Genomic DNA, 10,759 nt, shown 5'->3' on the forward strand with positions numbered 1-10,759 from the left:
AAAAACTTTTGTATTGTAACTTCCCTTTGGGGTTGCCATCCAGTAATAACCTCCACTTGCTACCAGTCAGGAGCCACAAAATTATTAATGGGAGGCATATATCTATGTTGCTGTATAGCGTGCAGGGTTGTCTTTTAGTAAGGTTTGGGGACAAATGTCATGGCCACTTTTATATGGGGAGCTTCTGAAAAATTAGACTGAAGAGATGTAGACAGACATAGAATATGTAAAATTGTTCCCCCAGGATTCATGGGAATAGGGCATGGAGCCCTCAGTCTTCTGATGATGACTCGGGTTCAACTTTGAGCCTTCCTCGGGACAAGAGTCTGCCTGCACCCCCAGAATTAGATGATTTAGATGACATATACACTCCTTCATATCCCCTGAAGAGGATGAATGCCACAACTAAGAGTCTGGACCTAAGACGTGACTTGCAGATGGAAGAGAGTAGCTCCAGTGCATCCTTCCAACACTCACTACTTGATTCAGCTGCAGCCACAAACAGTAAGTACTTTATTTATTTTTTCTTGTTTTCTTAGTGAAAAGGAATTCTTAAACTTTTACCTACCTGTAGTTTTTATATATGAAAATAACCTCTTTGTATCTTAGCTATTTATGATTTAATTAATTTTATAACTGCTTTCTATTTATTATTGAAATATATTCTCAAAATAGTAAAATATAAGACTGCAGGAAGGTCCCAATGGAACCTAACTACCTGTATCATTAGGACCTTCCTGCAGTCTTATATTTTACTATTTTGAGAATATATTTATAAAAAAAATAGAAAGCAGTTATAAAATTAATTAAATCACAAATAGCTAAGATACAAAGAGGTTGGAAACAAATTCCATTGGAATTGTTCATATAATGAATTCTCACAGCTATAACGAAACACGTAACTTATGGCAAAAAAGGGGTTAGGTTCAGTGACCCTTGGCAAAGGTAACTTTTCAGACTAAAACGAACAATACCAGAGCTAAAATATACAATACCAAACCCAACAAATGTGTTCATATAGCAGAACTGTTGATAAAGCAACCTGAAAGAGGAAACAGCATACAATGAAAAAGATTTCATATCAATTAAACATTTAAAACATGCATAACACTCACCAATCTGAAACTTGCTCGCTACTCTTGTGCACTCTTGTGAATATTAAAACAAAAAATTTGCAAATGCAAAAAATAGACACTTGTTCCATCTCTAATGCATATCATACTATTAATTGCATTCTTCAAATTTCAGTGTTAAAAGAAACTTACAAAATGCAGAAGACGATACTGCATGCAGTGTCCAAGTGTCTTGCAACTGTTGAAGATCAAGGGAAAACTATGGCATCAATTCACCATTTAATTAAAACTTTGAAGAGAGAAAATGAATGCATGCAAGCAGGAGAAGATGAGTTTTGCAGTTTAAGAGGAATAATTTCAATTGAGTCATTGGAAAACTTGGATGAAGTAGATAAAAAACTACATGAAGATTCAGATTTCAAGGCCCCCATGGTACAGTAATTATACTATACAATATAAGAACTATTGTTGAGTGATTTCACATACCATTAGGTTGAGATTTCGTTATATAATGTATGATTAAAAAATATCCTTCGGAGGTAGATGAGGTACTTAAGAAATTTACTCTAAAGGTGCCACATAAAACTTGAATTCTTATGTAGTACAGTACTGACTGTGTTCCTCAGAAACAGTTTGAATTCAGACATGTTTATAAACTGTGCTTGCCCGGCAGGATCAAACCTTAAGTACATGTATCTTATGTTTGATAGATGCTTGTATGCTCTATTTTGATAAGCTCAGTTATCTCAAATTGATGGTATTAAGTAGCTGAAAGGCTTGAAAAATATCCTGTGATTAATCAACCTTTTGCTTTCATTCTCTGAAGTTACTTCTTTCTCATAATTCCTTGTTGAAAATTCTATACTGTACAGAAACTGTTTTTCACTAGCTCTTTTTTTTTCAGAAACGAAGGCTCAGCTTGCTCGGTGGGAATAATACCAAGGTACCAGTGAAGTTCATTGTTGATGCAACAATGACTAATTCATTGCAGACTAAGTTTAATTGGGAAGGAAGGCTGGGTTGGAAAACAAAGACGAATGAAGTTAAAGAGAGCCTTTAAGACTACGAAACTCTGCTCAGTCATTACAAGTAAGTTTTTTTTTTCTTCTTTTTTCTGACTTTTTTGGGGGAACTCTTAAGTCCTATTAGGGACAATGATAAGGTAAAGCTGAATCAAAATCTGCTTATGATGGGGAAAAAATACTAGGAGGAGATAGGGGCTCTGAGCCCCATGCTCCTGGGTTGAATGGTTACCATCCAGCATAGTTAAATTGCAGACATCCTGCAAAATAGTTATGGTACTCACTAACTGCACATCACTGGGGTAGCAACATTCACTTGGATGAAGGACGATGAGTGCTCCAACCAACCATACATTAAAGCAAGTACGGGTAGGGAAATGTAAAGCATAACATTACATGTCATTTGCTGACCTTTCATTATCATATTAAATCATCCTTTAAAGGAATCAGAGCTGGGACTACCGATTGACATTTGGGATCGGTACTACCGGCGGTAGATTACTGCTACCGATACCGATCATTCGGTATTTTGAAGAAACTACCGAATACCGCTACCGATCGCATGATTGGCAGTCAATCGGTATCGGTAGATTGAAAAAGCGAGCGCGGGACTTTTTTGTTAAGACTTAAGAGAAGACGACCCCGGCAAAATGAAACGGACAAGTTTCAACACGTTCGAGCGCATCTATGGGAAGCAGTTAGCAGGAAATTCCAGGTATTACTTTGACGTCATCACGCTTAGCCAATCACCGGCCGTTCTGGGCGTTCTCAGCCAATCAGAGGCAGCCACGACCTAGCAGATTCTCGCTCCCGCCAAAAGTTTTGGCGGGAGCCCCACTCTTGTTTGGCCTGCCGACGCGAGTAGCCTACACCTACGCTCTAGCTCCTACGCTCTCGACAACGTGCTCAGCCTCATCGCCTAGTGTTTTAAGTGGCAGTGTTTTTAAGTCCACCCGCGTGTGTTGGGAAGAAATTTATTTTGTGAAAGTTAATAAATAATGCTGTATTGTCTAGTTTGTTTAAATTTAACTTTTTTTCAGTTTGATGTTTATTTTTTGAGGGAGAAATTCATTTATTAAATAAGTTATGTATTTTTGAACTTAAAAAAGGTATTAAAAGACTCTAATTTACTTCTATTCTTAAGTTAACCGAAATAAGAGAAAAATAACTTAAAAAGTGTGTTATGGGCCTTTAAAAGCATTTTTTTATTATATAATTATAGAGTTTTTTAATCTACCGATACCGAATCTATACCGATCGGTAGATTTCTGAAAAATCTACCGATCTACCGATACCGATTGGACGCGGCTCGCTACCGACTACCGATACCGGTGGTAGATTTTTTCTACAGAATCCCAGCTCTGAAAGGAATTCATGGATTAAACTTTTCTTTAAAAAAATATGTTTCAAACACGTGGCCAGCAGTGATAGGCTCATCACCATCATATCATCGTCAGCCTGTATAATTCCACTGCACGACAAAGGCCTTTCCCAACATCATCCACTTTTCACTGTTTCAGTTTGTCAGTTCCAGGCCTTTCCAGCATAATTTCATATATTGTCTCTCCACCTCATTATCTGTCTGCCCTGCCTTTTTCCATCCCTAGGTTGCCATTCTGTTACTCTCATTGTCCATCTATTATCAGTTTGGCGCATGACATGTCCTGCCCATGTCCACTTTTTCTTTTAACAGTTGTCAAGACGTCTTCTACTTTTGTCTGCTCCCTGATCCATGATGCTCTTTTCTTATCTCTCAATGTTATGCCAAGAATTATTCTCTCCATTCTCCTTTGGGCACTCTGAAGCTTTCTTTCTTAGTCCTTGGTAATACTCCTGGTTTCTGATCCATACGTTAGAACTGGTAGGATGCACTGATTATAATTCTTTCTTTTTGGTGATAGTGGGAAACTACTTTTCATGATACTGATCTGTTTACCGAACGCCCCTCATAGTTGATCATCTGCAGATTCGCTGATCAGTACGATATCAAATCAAAGATTATTTAAGTGTTTACCATTTATCTTCATTCCCATCTCTTCCTATTCCAAGTTCTTAAAAACTTCTTCCAACACCGCAGTGAATAGTTTAGGGGAAATTGGGTCACCTTGTCTCACACCTTTATTGGTATTTTTTCACAGGGCTTATGTAGTTTTACGGTGACAGAAGAGTGAAATATTTGTAAGGGAGATATCAATAGTCATACAATATGGATAGATTGTTAAACTGTACTTTAGACAAAAAATATTGAGGTAATAATTTTATTGATAAATTTACAGGTGTGCTACTCCACAAATCACATCAGTCAACAAATGAGGATGGGATTGGGAGAACTCTCAGAAATTACTTGAGGAATGCTGGAGACAGAAGTGGTGGACGTTTGCGGCGTATTAAAGTTACTGGGGGTAATGAAGTGTCTGCATCTGATTGAATTCTTATGTGAACTGCTGTTATGATTTCCCTTTTTTGAGTATGATTTTTTGTTGTATTTTGTTTTGTTTTTTGTTTTTGTTTTACATGTTTCCTCTATTTTTGGCATAAATCATGGTAGCAGAATTTTTTAAAGTTGTGCTTATTATAAGTGTAGAGAAGTCTGTGGTGGGTCACAAGTAATAGTTTTCTTAATGAAATGTTTTTTTCATGTTTTCATCTAGTGCCATGTATACATTTGTGGATATTTTGTGTGGGTCTTGTAACATTGCTAAGAATGGAACTTCATCAGGTTTCATTCGGTCGCTAGGGTGAATTGAACACCTCATCGTTGACGCTAAGTACAATTTCTTCTGGTATATAAAGTGTCCTGGCTAACAATTAGTTTTTTTTTCCAATATGCATTGCTCATGACGTAAATCTAAACCACTCATGAAATCTATGATATTCATATTAACTGCCATTATTTATGTGGTGCATTGTTTGAAAATAACAAATATTTACTATAATCATAACATGCCATTATTATTAGACTTTTTGGTGGGTTATTGCTTATATTAATTGTTACCACCAATAACTGTGCTCAGCGTCAATGATGAAGTGTTCGGTTCTCCCTAGCCACCAAATGAAACCTGATGCTCCCTTCCTAGCAATGCTACCAGGTGTGGCGAGCATTACACCACCTTGCTGGTGGATGGGGGGTTTCATATGTCCACAACTGCACCTTCATAATAACAAAAAGCTTATAATTATTGTATCACATGAATATTTTTCTTTCTCTTTGCAAAAAGGAATTTATATTTTAACCCTGTGTGAGTATCGATGTTGTATATTTACAACGCGCCACTTCCTTTAAATGCGTATTTGCGCCTGCGCGCGGGCATTTAAACTGCGTCGGCACCCCACATCTCGCCTGCCGCCTCAGTTTGGTGCCTGCTGTCAAGCTGTGAGGGTCTCTGTGCTACTTCGCCCTCCCTTCATGGTGTATGAGCCACTTGCGTTGCATTTCAGCAACATCATTATACAAGCTGTGACTGTTATGTAAGTACATTTAAATGCGTATTGTTTTGATAATAAAATTCATAACAATAACATTTGTTGGAATAACTTAGTGAAATTTTTATGTGGGGTTCGTAAGTGATTGTGCTGACGTATGCCATTTACAGAATTGAGGTATGTACCTTATTTTTTTTTTTAAGATTTTTTCTAAGACATGCTTTTGCTTTGTTTTACAGAAATCATGTCGAAGCCAAGTTTGACCGACGAGGAGATAAATGAGTTGTTGGAGTGGGATGACTCGGACGGAAGTGAGTGGGAGGATGGGACCGACAACTGGGAGGTTGACGAGGGGTGGATGAGGTTTACGTGGATGTGGAGGGAGATGAAGATGACCCTACCCCAAGGCCTCTGAAAGGGGACCTCGAGGAGTACCTCCTCCCCACCTCCATCAAGCCCTGCAGCCACCCCAGAGGCTTCCCTTCATCTACAGACATGGTAACACTTTGCACCACACAAGAGGAGGCAGCAGAGGCAGAAATACACGACCTGGCAACTCCACTCCACTCTGACCCAGCCAGCCACCTTATCTCGCTCGCCTGACCTCTTGTGTAAACACAGCAGCCTACCCCACCACTACAGTTTCCACCACAACAACACCTCTCTTGCCTCCTGCCATCATCACAACTCGTAGCAGGACACTGTTCCAGCCCTCTACACCTCTGCCTTCCACCTCTACACCTGCTGATGATCAGCCCACCCCTGCCACCCCTCACCGACCCAAGCGTGGCGTGTGTTCTCTCCTCTTCCATCTACGTCTCGTGGGTTGCTGGATGATGATGATGAAGACGTGGATGACCCACAACCACTGCCTTCTGCTGAACTCCTCCCCTCTACAGCAGTGAGATCATCCAAACGGAGGAGGGGGCCCCAGAATCCAGTTGCGTAGCCTCATACGTAACACTTTCAATGTCCCACCTGAGGAGAGGCCAGCAACACAGCAAAAGAAAACTGAGAAGAGGCAGCGGTGCTTCCTCTGCCCCACCAGAGAGCAGGGACGAACCCGGGTCTGCTGCAGTGGATGTGGGAAGTCCGTGTGTGCATCCCACTACTCTGTCTTCTGCCCCTCCTGTTGCTAGGGTGAGGAACTATTATGTTTTCCAGTTTTCTTGAGTGTGTTATGCAAGTGTACATTTCATTGGTATCTAATGAGTTATATGGATGTTGTGCATCTCTGAACCCCCCTAAAAAGACCCTGTAACTCGACCCTCTCTAGGAAAATAATTTATTTAGTACCTTATCTTATTTCGATTTCCATGAAACTTCCACAGTAGCTTTGTCAATGATTGGGTAGTATACATAAAAATTTTCATGAAGTTTAAAGCATATTTAGGTACCCAAAAATTTTTTTTTTAAAGAAACAAGAAAAACAGGGTGAGAAAATTTTACTAAAGTTTGACCTGTTCTATTTTTCAGCGTGGATTTTGCAGAGAACTGGGACTGTGCAGGCTGTGAGAGACAACTGTAATACACCGATCTCCAGAGGCTTTATTTTTTTGTATGGACATAAGTATTTTTTTTTAATTTTTTTTTATGATAGTTAAAATAAGGTAGAAGTTTTTTGTATTCTTTGTAATAAAGTACATAAAGCATTCTGATTGTCTTTTTCACCACTTATTAGCACTAAGTAATGTCTAAAGTAATTTTAGAAAGAACAAACATTAAAGTACAACATACCTAAAGTGGTCATTTAAAGCGTTAAAGTCACAGTTGCAAAGGTGCAACACGATATACAATATGGGTACTGAAAATATCGATACTCATCCAGGGTTAATACGGAAACAAAGCATTGCTTGAAGGAATAGAAAGCTTCATGCCTAGTCAATCTTACTAGACATTACTGCTACTTTATCTAATCAAGCAAATATAAATTTATTTACTTTATCAAATCAAGCAAAAATGAATTTATTTTTATACTTTAGACATAAAGGAAAGAGTGTCTAAAGCTATGGAAATATTATACCTAGTCAGTCTCACTAGCCATAACTACAACTTTTTTAACATCACTATATTTTTGTAATAAATTTTTATAAATTATAGTTGCCCATCTAATTTTTTTCCTGTAATTACAGAAACAAGTGTTTAATTGTGGCTAAAACTTTGGAGAAACGAAATATTATGAGCTCCCTAATATAGAAACACAGAACTGATATAATGTTCCGTAAATAAAGGTCATGAAAAAATTCAGGGTCAAGATTTTTGTCACTGACTGTACATGGCTACCCATCTCTGTCTATCTCTTGTTCACCTCATACTGGACTAAATGTTGATATCTTGTACATAAAAGGTATGCTGAGTATGTACAGTTGCAGTCGATAGTTTCATTCCACCCATGGCAACACGTAGACCAGTTCCGTCCACAAACAATGTCACATGGGGAGTTGTGGTGCATTAATCTTTATTAGTGGCCTTGTCTGGGTGATGCCTCGAGTGGAGAGAAACTTGCCCACAACTGTACATACATTTTATTAAAATGCTAATTCACTGTTATTGTCTTATGACAATAACATGCCAAGCTGTGAATCTTTTTTTTTTTTTTTTTTTTTACATTGCTGCCTATTGCGCCGGTAGGCTTCTTCCCGGTGGATCCTGATGGTCGGTCCAAGGCTTCATTCCGGTGGGTCCTGATGGTCGGCCCAGCCCGTTCTGGCGCAGGCGAGTGTTTATAGTGGCGCCATCTTGCATTGGCTCATGCTGCCCTCCCAGAGCTCATTTTTGATCCTTGAATCTAGAGTCCGGGTTGATAGGTGGTCTTCTGGACAGCATGTGGGTAGTTTTAAGCCACTCGGCGGCGGCTGAAACATCCCAGCTTGGTGGCACCGGGCGGATTGAACTCGCGTCCTCCTGAACACGAGGCCGTTACTTTGACGACTCAGCCACCGCCTCCCTGCTAGCCAGGTTTGAATTCCGGCCCTGGCAGTTGGTGTGCAGCCCATCCAGCAGTTCATCTTCCCTATCATGTTGATGTAAACTGGGTAAGATAAATTAGCAACCCAGAAGTAATCCTGGCCCTGTGCCCCGGGGTAGTGAATTCTTATTCACCGCAGGCTCAAGTACTGATGTGACGGAGATTGGTGCCGACGCAGTGTACTATTATATTATGCTTGCAACTTCTTTTCTTCCTTTTTTTATGACAAATTGTTACTTTTTGTGGTCTATTTATAATCATTACTTTGTACTCAACATGTGCAGTATATATATATATATATATATATATATATATATATATATATATATATATATATATATATATATATATATATATATATATATATATATATATATATATATATATATATATATATATATATATATATATATATATATATATATATATATATATATATATATATATATATATATATATATATATATATATGTATATATATATATATATATACGATCAAGTATATATATCCCAATCCATACACTCTCCTTGCCAGCTCAAGTCCTCCTCCTCTACTAGCACCTTTCTCATTCATGTGTACTCCTTCATCATATCATTCCATTTTCCAAGTGGTCTGCCTCTCCTATGAGTACCATCACATACACCTTTTTTACAAATTCCTGGCTATTTTTTTCTCTCAACATGGCCAGACCATTTGAACATTTCTCTTTGCCCACTTCAACACTCTTAAGATATATTACCATGACCATGGAGGATCTAAAGAAGGAAATATTTCTTCTCCTAAACTACCTATGTAACTACCTACGTAGGTCTACGACCAGCTTCTCAAACGTTGTCAGTTGTCTCTTTCTGGTCGATAAACTAAGACTCAGAAGCATCATCTGAAACATTCATTGGTGGGTGTAGGAGATGGGGCAGTAGGTGCTTCAGCTAATGCTCACAACTCCTAAGATGTAGCCCAGTGAGAGAGTTGACAACGCTTGAGTACCTGGATGTAGCTAGACAGGAAGATATTTTTTTGGTCTTACATTTGCTCTTTCGTGTCCTTGGTATCAGCTCCTGAGCAGAAGTACCGATCATTGTATAAGTGAAAATAAATGAGTAAAGGTCTTAGACCGGCATCATGATGCTGGATAGATATCGGAGTGGGGATCCAAGACGTCAGAATGATGCTGGCCCGATATCAATATAATAATCTAACTTTTTCCTTTGTAGATACGATAATGGCCCATGAAATATGTTGGGTATATAATGGCTTCTAGTAATCGGCCCAGCATGGTCCAGATTGTTTACCAATACTGGCCAGGAGTGGGGATCCAAGACGTCGGAATGATGCTGGTCCGATATCAATCTCAAAATTTTGAACTTTTTCCCTTTTTAGATACGTTAATGGCCCATTAAATATGTTGGGTATATAATGGCGTCTAGTAATCGGCCCAGCATGGTCCAGATTGTTCACCATTACTGGCCCGCTGTGCATCCGGATAACTTTTATCAATCGGACCGATAAATCATGACTTATGGCCCATTATGAACAATATCGGAAATTCAATAGTGGCCCAATATTTGTCCGCTTATGAAATGTTTGCTGAGAACAAGGCAGCTCCTGTCTACACGTACATAACTGACCCAAGGCACTTAACTCACTATATAACCTCCGGCCATTTCTTCACCATTCATAATTATTTTTGCATTCTTTTTCACATTCAATTCCCAGCCTCTATCAATCCCACTCAATAAGGACATACAAAACCCACAGCCTCCCTTCTCAGGACTCCTGTGACATCAAAATCAAGGTCAAGAGCAACGGAAGTATCACATTCTTCCACTTTCTTACATCCCACTCAAACCCCTCTCCATTTCTGTTTGTTATTCTCCATTCAAACACATTCTGACCCTTTGAAGATAGACAGAATGTGTTTGAATGGAGAATAACAAACAGAAATGGAGAGGGGCTTGAGTGGGATGTAAGAAAGTGGAAGAATGTGATAGATATGGCAGTTAAAGATGAGGGATTGAGCAAGTGGAAGAATGAGATGGAAAGAAAGGAAACTCTCGACTGGTATAGGGAGAAAGAGGCCCCAAAGTGTGAGGTGTGGTATGAGGGAAGCCTGGGAGGTGATCTTCTTTTCCGTGCTAGAGCGCAGTGTCTAGATGTGAATGCAAGGAACTATAGATGGTCTGAGTCCCGCAGTAAAGTGTGCCAGATGTGTGATAGGGGTGTGGACGAGACTGTGCAGCATGTAGTGCTGGAATGCAAGAAGTATGACAGG

General features: G+C 39.1%; 1 long non-coding RNA gene across 1 annotated transcript; it reads left to right on the forward strand.

Moving 5' to 3' along the window:
• The first annotated feature begins 1,277 nt into the window (after positions 1-1,277).
• LOC127006465 (uncharacterized) lies at positions 1,278-5,241 on the forward strand. The gene is made up of 3 exons (XR_007759580.1): positions 1,278-1,505; positions 1,978-2,016; positions 4,372-5,241. It is a non-coding gene; the product is annotated as an uncharacterized LOC127006465 (long non-coding RNA).
• The last annotated feature ends 5,518 nt before the right edge of the window (positions 5,242-10,759 follow it).

This window comes from Eriocheir sinensis, chromosome 32, assembly GCF_024679095.1.
Source record: "Eriocheir sinensis breed Jianghai 21 chromosome 32, ASM2467909v1, whole genome shotgun sequence".
Taxonomy (NCBI): domain Eukaryota; kingdom Metazoa; phylum Arthropoda; class Malacostraca; order Decapoda; family Varunidae; genus Eriocheir; species Eriocheir sinensis.